This window comes from Cynocephalus volans, chromosome 8, assembly GCF_027409185.1.
Source record: "Cynocephalus volans isolate mCynVol1 chromosome 8, mCynVol1.pri, whole genome shotgun sequence".
Lineage (NCBI taxonomy): Eukaryota > Metazoa > Chordata > Mammalia > Dermoptera > Cynocephalidae > Cynocephalus > Cynocephalus volans.
Window position 1 is genome coordinate 152,098,887 of NC_084467.1, and position 9,397 is coordinate 152,108,283.

The window sequence follows — 9,397 nt, forward strand, 5'->3', positions numbered from 1 at the left end:
ACAGTCTACTCCGAAGAACGAAGAACGGCTCCTTTGTCTACAACATATCAAACAGGATTCTGGGGCCATTGTGAGGAGGGGCACAAAACAGTGGCCTACCTGTGAACAAATGCCCTAAAGAAAAAGAAATGAGTATATTAATGGTCAAATTGGAAATGTTATACACACATAGCCATAATATACACACATGGCCATAATATACATATTTAAGTAGTTCCAGAACATTTTGAGCCTTTCTCATTCAAGTTGTACTAAATCAGCCAAATACCTGCATAAACGGAATCAGAATAGTTAACATTCTTTTCTAATTATTTCTTGACTTGAATGAATGGATATCTGCATGCCAAAACAGATTAAGTCTAGAGTTTGCAGTTTTGCTTGTATTCTAATTTTACCTCCTAAATACAGTCTCTCTGCTTAACTCTCTCAGTCCCTTCACATCATGTTTAGTAAACAAGGTGCCACGTGGTGTTATGAAACAAAAAGCTATGGACTGAGGTACAAAGCAATTGGATTGGAACCTGCTCACTCACCTGATGTCCTTGTACCTTTAGTACCAAAGGGTTCAGTTTCCTCATCTATAAAATAAAGTGTGACTAAATGAGCAAGCCACATGTAGTGCATGTTTTATTACATCCCATTATTAATATATTCATAATTTTCTTTCCTGTAATAGGCTTAAACTCAGTTTGAAGAGTAATTCCTCCCAAAATCGAAGTTTTCATTAGGAGGTAGATAATGAACTATTTATTTTGCAATAACATTAGTTAATGGAGTGCTTTTGAATCTGACTTAGGAATAGAGAATATAAACTTAAATTCTATCTGCACTTATTCTTAAGTACTATCTGTCCAAGAATTCTATATGGAATTATGTGTTTCATTATACTCACACTTAAAATAGTCTCAGACCATTTTAACTTAATAATATTCTAAATACTGTTCCTTTTTCTCAGAAGATTTATGTAACTGATAAATATTTTTATTTTATTAAAACAATTCAAAAATTTATATTTATCAAATGGCTGCAAGAATATATTCATATTAACACATTTTGACATGATACTTGTTTTATCCTTAGTACTTTGAGATTCATAAGTTAAATCAGAACCTGAATATATTTACAGCTTTGTTCTATTTTTAGATATACATTTTCAAATGAGATGTGTGAGATAAGCCTTCATTGTCTCTGTGTAAAAATAAAGTCTTATCATCTCCAAAAGAAGATAATGACTGAGATTTGTATAATTCAGAATTCAAGCATCTTGGCAGAGATGAACACTTCCCTATTTATAATTCATCAGTCACACCATAATTTCATGAACTGCAAAGGGCTTTTTACCAATTTTGGAAGAATGACTATGAAAAAGAGCTTTCTTCAAAGACATAAAAGGTTGCAGTTTGAAGAAAATGATAATATCCCACTGCCCCAAAATATCTTCCCCATATCTGAAGTTTCCACCACTGGTCACAGATGAAAAATGTCATCTAAATTCGTGTTGTAAGACAGGAGTGAAACACTAGTGCTAACGCTTTAGCTGTTGCCTAGCAGAAAGCAAAATTGGAAAAATAGAATGCAGAAATATAAGGTAGCATAGGAAAATATTTAGGTTGTGAGAACAAAGCGATTAGGGCAACTAGAGGTCACCAGGTACCAAATAAAATACTTGGAAACTTGGAAGACAAATAAGATGGAACTGCTTGTACAAACCTCCCTATACTGTTTATAGTAAACCAAAGGGGAGGACTTAGTTTAAAAATAAGGTATTTTAAATGCATAATTATACATTTTAGTACAAAAATGCCCATTAAAATAAAAGAGCAAGTATCAAATTCCTCAATAAATAGTAGTTATAGAAGCATGCCTTTAATAAAAACCTACCAGCTCCAGTACAGATATAGTACATACAAACATTAATTAGGTGAGGTTTCTGCTCTCGAGGGCATGTAAGCTGATAATTAAAATACAAAATAATAATGGCCAAGTTAGACAAGAGTAAAAACTGCTATGATTCCAACAGAAGCATCTGCTTCTACCTAGTGGAATTTGGAAAGAGTACAAGAGGTGATGTTTGAGATGAGTCTTGAAGAATAATTAAGAGATTACTGAGAAGAAAGGGGAAGGCTGTGTGGATTGGAACAAGGGCTGAAGAAAGGAGAATCTTGTCACACTTAGGAAGATTTAGAAGAAGTTGGAGGTTCTGGAATCAAACAGATCTAAGTTCACGTCCTGGTCCCAACACTTAGCAGCTGTGAAAATTTAGGAAAAGTGCTTAATCTCACTGAACCTTGTTTTTTCTTCACCTGTGAAATATAGACAACAATAGTAGTAATAACATCTACCTCATAGATTTCTGTATACTTAAAGTGCATAGAATGTCCTGATACTATGTTCAGTAAAATTTAACTATATTATTCATTACTGTAACAGCCTAAATGAGAGACAATGATAGTCTGAGCTAAGCAAATGAGGGAAAGAGGAATTTCTGAGGGAGAAGTTTTGAACTGATGAGATATGGACAGAGAGGGAGAGATTGAGGATGATCCAAAGTTTCTAATGCAAGCAGCAGGATAAGTACAGATGTCATTAACTGAGATAAGGAGCTCAGGAGGATAAACAGGATTTGGAGGGCGTGTTAAGTGTGAGGTGACTACGTGATGTAAGTGGGACTCCAGAAAGAGGTAGAGATCAGAAATGTAAATCTGGGAATTGCTGGCATGACTTTAAAGGAAAACTGTGCAGAACAGAGAGTAGAAACCAAAGGACCCAACCAAATCTTAGGAAACAAAATAACATATTAATGACTCTTAAAATCATATTTCCAGGTACAAAAGTATAAGGGATCCAAGAAGTGGTAATAAAGGAAACTGAAGGAGTAGCAGCCTCAGATGTCAAACAGTATTCACAGATCCAGTATGACTCAATTTATTAATCTCGAATTTATTCACTGCTTCATTATCATTTTATTAAATACTTAACACACATGGGGTATTGGGCTAGTTGCAGGTGATATGCAGTAGGCAAATAAAATATGATCTGGACCTTCAGTATACTTAGACATCAGAAGAGAGGAAAGATAAATGAATAAATAAGCACATGCAGAGAGTGTCGTGATGGTAAGTAATCAATGTTTCTAACAATAAACATTCTTCATTAGAGAACTTCCATTCCTAATAAGGAAAGGAAACTTTTCAATACAAGAAAAAAAAATGCCAGATCTATAAACACATTCAGTTTGAAATTTATACTTTAAAAGGAATGGTATATAGTAGGAGGTGGGAATATCTACTTGATAATTTGACTTCTTGACAGGATTATAGCTTATCTTGCTGCTTCTAATTAATATTGCATTTTGCTACATTATTAGATACTTAGATATGTTTCTCTGGCAGCACTTGTAACATAGGCTTGTGCTAGTGAGAGGAAGAATAAAAGACAGTGAAGGCAAATATAGTCTGTGCGTGCTGTAATGCTGTCTGACAGCAGCCCAGCCCCTTGGTGATTCACAGGCAAGTTACATCCCAAGCAACTAAATCTAAAATCGGAGTGTACGTGCTAGCACAGTTTTTATGTCTCAGTTTGTATCTAGAGTTGCCACAGATGAATGTTATTATTAGCTTAAAAGTTTGGCGAAAAGTGTCATAAGTGCTTATTCTTTGAGAAGAGAGAGAGACTATTAAGACGCTGAGGCAGGAAAAAACTTGGAAGCTACTAGGTGCCAGGCACTGTGAATGCTTGTTCTGCTTTTCTTGTCTCACGTAAGTATCATAATAAATGTATAAATAAGTTATTATTGATTACACTTTAACCTTGAGAAAACTGAGGCTCAGAAAGATTAAAAACTTGTCCAAACTCAGTCAAGGAACTAAGGAACAAAGCCAAGACTAAAACTAAGGACTATCTGACTCCAAGATTCATCCTTCCCATAGATCAAATGAGACTTTGCTCAAATTGCCCGTTTTTTTTCAGTCACATGCACAGAGGTCAGCCTCTGATATTGAGGGGACATTTGTGACTAATGATTGATTTTCTTGATAAATCTCAATATAGCTATTGTCATCATTCAAATGGTATCATGAAGATGGTTGCAGTCATCATCCTAATGACATACTGAAGGAAGTGCTTTTTACAAGGGTATAGGGAAAATACAGCCAAAAAGAAACAAGGGGAACAGAGTCAAACAGGATATCTGTGGTTATGCACCTGGGCCCCGGCCCGAGGCAAAGGGCGGATAGTTCCCAGAAATAGACAAGTCAGTTAAAGTTTCAAGAGTGCCCCTCAGCTGTTTCAAGGACTCCCACTTGACCGAAGTTCACCCCTGGCTTGATTTAAACTAACCAATTACCTTGCTTCTCGCTTCTGTACCCGCGCTTTTTGCTATAAAAAGGACCCAGGAGCTCTACTCGGCGCGCCAGTCTTTCGAAAGACTGAGTCGCCCGGGTACCTGTGTGTTCAATAAACCTCTTGTTTTTGCATCCGAAGCCGTGGTCTCGCTGTTCCTTGGGAGGGTCTCCCTGAACTGACTGACTACCCACTGCGGGAGTCTTTCATTTGGGGGCTCGTCCGGGATCGGAGACCCCCACCCAGGGACCACCGACCCACCAACGGGAGGTAAGCTGGCCAGCAGTCGTTCTGTGTCTCGTTTCTGTGTCTCGTCTCTGTGTCTGACTCAGTGATTTCGACTGTCTTTTCTGAGCGCGCGCATTTTGGTTTCAGTTTGTTCCGGGTTAGTCGCTCTGGGAGCGAAGTGCGGGTAGCGAACAGACGTGTTCGGGGGCTCGCCACCCGGCAATCCTGGGAGACGTCCCAGGATCAGGGGAGGACCAGGGACGCCTGGTGGACCCCTTGGCAGAGGATTATTGTGTTTTGGTCTCACCGCGTCTCGGGAGGCGCGCTCTGCCATCGGACTCTTTCTTCTATTTCTACGGCACTCGGTCTCGTCGCCGTTTCTGGTTTCTTTTTGTCTTAGTTGTGATAGGTCTTTGCGTCGTCGTTCCCCTATTGGAAATTTTCGAGATGGGGCAAAGTGCCCTTACGCCCCTCTCCCTTACTCTAGATCATTGGAAAGATGTCAAAGCCAGGGCTCACAATCTGTCCATGGAGATCAAAAAAGGAAAATGGCAGACTTTCTGTTCGTCTGAGTGGCCCACATTCGGCGTAGGTTGGCCGCCAGAGGGAACCTTTGATCTTACTGTCATTTTTGCAGTTAAAAAGATTGTTTTTCAGGAGACCGGAGGACACCCGGACCAGGTTGCCTGTGTCGTGGTATGGCAAGACCTCGCCCAGAATCCCCCTCCCTGGGTGCCACCCTCCAGCAAAGTCGCTGTTGTTTCGGGATCAGAAAATACTCAAAGGCCACCTACAAGGAAGCCTTCCGCCCCTCCCCAACCCCCCGTCCTCCCGACACCAGATGACCTATTTTCTCTCTCTGAAACCCCACCTTACCCGGCGGCTCCGCTGCCCCCTCTGGCCCCTCAGGGAAACAGATCGGCACCAGGCCGAGCGCCCGGTGATCCTAGCCCTGAGGGACCGGCTGCGGGGACTAGGAGCCGCCAACCTCGCAGTCCGAGAGACGGCTCCGGTCCTGACTCCACCGTAGCTTTGCCCCTCCGAGCCATAGGGCCCCTAGCTGAGCCTAATGGCTTGGTTCCTCTACAATATTGGCCTTTTTCCTCAGCAGATCTTTATAATTGGAAATCTAACCATCCTTCTTTTTCTGAAAAACCAGCAGGACTCACGGGACTTCTTGAGTCCCTTATGTTCTCTCACCAGCCCACTTGGGACGATTGCCAACAGCTACTCCAGATCCTCTTCACCACTGAAGAGCGAGAAAGGATTCTTCTGGAGGCCCGCAAGAACGTTCTCGGGGACAACGGGGCCTCTACACAACTCGAGAACCTCATTAATGAGGCCTTCCCCCTCAATCGACCTCAATGGGATTACAACACGGCCGAAGGTAGGGAGCGTCTTCTGGTCTACCGCCGGACTCTAGTGGCAGGTCTCAAAGGGGCAGCCCGGCGCCCCACCAATTTGGCTAAGGTAAGAGAGGTCTTGCAGGGACCGGTAGAACCCCCCTCGGTTTTCTTGGAACGCCTGATGGAGGCATATAGGAGATACACTCCGTTTGACCCCTCTTCTGAGGGACAGCAGGCGGCAGTTGCCATGGCCTTTATCGGCCAGTCAGCCCCAGATATCAAGAAAAAGTTACAAAGACTAGAGGGGCTCCAAGACTTTTCCTTACAAGACTTAGTAAAGGAGGCAGAAAAGGTGTACCACAAGAGAGAAACAGAAGAAGAAAGACAGGAAAGAGAAAAAAAAGAGACAGAAGAGAGAGAGAGACGGCGTGATAAACGCCAAGAAAAAAATTTAACTAGGATTTTGGCCACAGTAGTAAGTGATAAAGGGTTTACAGATAAGCAGAAAGGGACCCTGAGCAACCGGGCAAGACCGACACCTAGGGACAAAAGGCCTCCTCTCGACAGGGACCAGTGCGCCTACTGCAAAGAGAAAGGCCACTGGGCAAGGGAATGCCCCCGAAAAAAGAAAAACGACAAAAAAGCTAGGGTTCTATCCCTAGACGACTAGGGGAGTCAAGGTTCGGACCCCCTCCCCGAACCTAGGGTAACATTGACAGTGGAGGGGACCCCCATCGAGTTTCTGGTCGATACCGGGGCTGAACATTCGGTACTGACCCAACCCATGGGGAAGGTAGGGTCCAGGCGGACAGTCGTAGTAGGAGCGACCGGCAGCAAAGTCTACCCCTGGACCACACAGAGACTTTTAAGGGTCGGACATAAGCAAGTGACCCATTCCTTTTTGGTCATACCTGAGTGCCCTACTCCTCTGTTGGGCCGGGACATCCTGACCAAACTAAAAGCTCAAATCCAGTTTTCTACAGAGGGCCCACAAGTAACATGGGGAGATCACTCTACCATGTGCCTGGTCCTAAACCTAGAAGAAGAATACCGGCTGTATGAAAAGCCGGCCTCTCCCTCCATCGACCCATCCTGGCTCCAACTTTTTCCCACCGTATGGGCAGAAAAGACAGGTATGGGACTGGCCAATAACGTCCCACCAGTAGTAGTAGAGCTGAAATCGGGTGCCTCACCGGTGGCCGTCCGACAGTATCCAATGACTAAAGAAGCCCGGGAAGGCATCAGACCCCACATCCAAAGGTTCTTAGACCTAGGGGTCTTAGTGCCCTGCCAATCGCCCTGGAACACCCCTCTGCTACCAGTAAAAAAGCCAGGGACCAATGACTATCGGCCAGTCCAAGACTTGAGAGAAATTAACAAAAGGGTGCAAGACATTCATCCCACGGTCCCAAATCCATACAGCCTCCTGAGTTCCCTTCCGCCTAGTCACACTTGGTACTCAGTCCTGGATCTCAAGGATGCCTTTTTTTGCCTCAAACTACACCCCAACAGCCAGCCACTGTTCGCGTTCGAGTGGAGAGACCCAGAAAAAGGTAACACTGGTCAGCTGACCTGGACACGGCTGCCACAGGGGTTCAAGAACTCACCCACTCTCTTCGACGAGGCCCTCCACCGGGATTTAACTCCTTTTAGGGCTCTCAACCCCCAGGTCATATTACTCCAATATGTGGACGACCTCCTAGTGGCAGCTCCCACATATGAAGGCTGCAAAAGAGGGACACAAAAGCTCTTGCAGGGACTGAGTAAGTTGGGGTACCGGGTATCAGCTAAAAAGGCCCAGTTATGCCAGAAAGAGGTCACCTATTTGGGGTACCTGCTCAAGGAGGGAAAAAGATGGCTGACCCCGGCCCGGAAAGCTACAGTTATGAAGATCCCTACTCCCACAACCCCCAGGCAGGTCCGCGAATTTCTGGGTACTGCCGGATTCTGCAGGCTCTGGATTCCTGGGTTTGCTTCCCTGGCTGCACCCTTGTACCCTCTGACAAGGGAAAACATTCCTTTTACCTGGACTGAAAAGCATCAAAAGGCTTTCGACCACATAAAAGAAGCCTTGCTGTCTGCCCCCGCTTTGGCTCTCCCAGACCTCACCAAACCGTTTACTCTATACGTAGATGAAAGAGCCGGTGTGGCCCGAGGAGTGCTTACTCAGACCCTAGGACCATGGCGACGGCCAGTAGCTTATCTATCAAAAAAACTGGATCCAGTGGCCAGTGGGTGGCCAACCTGCCTAAGAGCGGTTGCTGCAGTGGCACTCCTCCTCAAAGACGCTGATAAGTTAACCTTGGGGCAAAATGTGACTGTGATTGCTTCCCACAGCCTCGAAAGTATTGTGCGGCAGCCCCCCAATCGGTGGATGACCAATGCCAGAATGACTCATTACCAGAGTTTGCTGCTAAACGAAAGGATATCTTTCGCGCCCCCTGCTGTCCTGAACCCAGCTACCCTACTACCAGTCGAGTCAGAATCCACCCCAGTACACCAATGCTCAGAAATCCTTGCTGAAGAAGCTGGGACTCGACGGGACCTGAAGGACCAGCCATTGCCCGGAGTGCCTGCCTGGTATACAGACGGTAGCAGCTTCATTGTGGAAGGTAAGCGGAGAGCAGGGGCCGCCATCGTAGATGGCAAACGGACGGTATGGGCAAGCAGCCTGCCAGAAGGGACATCAGCCCAGAAGGCCGAGCTAATCGCCTTGACGCAGGCATTACGCCTAGCCGAAGGAAAAAACATCAACATCTACACGGACAGCAGGTATGCTTTTGCCACTGCTCACATTCATGGGGCAATATATAAACAGAGGGGACTGCTCACTTCGGCTGGAAAAGACATTAAAAACAAAGAAGAAATTCTGGCTCTGCTAGAGGCCATTCACCTCCCTAAGCAGGTCGCCATTATCCACTGCCCGGGCCACCAGAGAGGAAATAACCCTGTGGCGGCCGGGAACCGGAGGGCCGACGAGGCTGCAAAACAAGCCGCCCTGTCGGTCAGGGTGCTAGCAGAAACTATAAAGCTTCAAGAGCCAATCGAGCCTGCTCAAGCTAGGACCAAGCCAAGAGAGCTCACTCCTGACCAGGGAAAAGAATTCATTCAGCGGTTACATCAGCTAACACACTTAGGACCAGAAAAGCTCCTTCAACTAACGAGCCGCACCAGCCTCTCCATCCCGAATCTCCGGTCCACCGTTCAAGAAGTCGCCAATCGGTGTCCGGCTTGTGCCATGACTAATGCGACTACCACCTACCGAGAGACCGGAAAAAGACAACGGGGAGATCGACCCGGCGTATACTGGGAAGTAGACTTTACAGAGGTAAAGCCTGGCCGGTATGGGAACAGGTATCTGCTAGTATTTGTAGATACTTTCTCTGGATGGGTAGAAGCTTTTCCTACCAAAACGGAAACGGCCCTGACTGTATGTAAAAAGATACTAGAAGAAATCCTGCCCCGTTTCGGGATCCCTAAGG

At 45.1% G+C, this 9,397-nt stretch overlaps 1 pseudogene; it reads left to right on the plus strand.

Moving 5' to 3' along the window:
• On the plus strand, positions 1-122 carry LOC134385417 (small nucleolar RNA SNORA11; annotated as a pseudogene).
• The last annotated feature ends 9,275 nt before the right edge of the window (positions 123-9,397 follow it).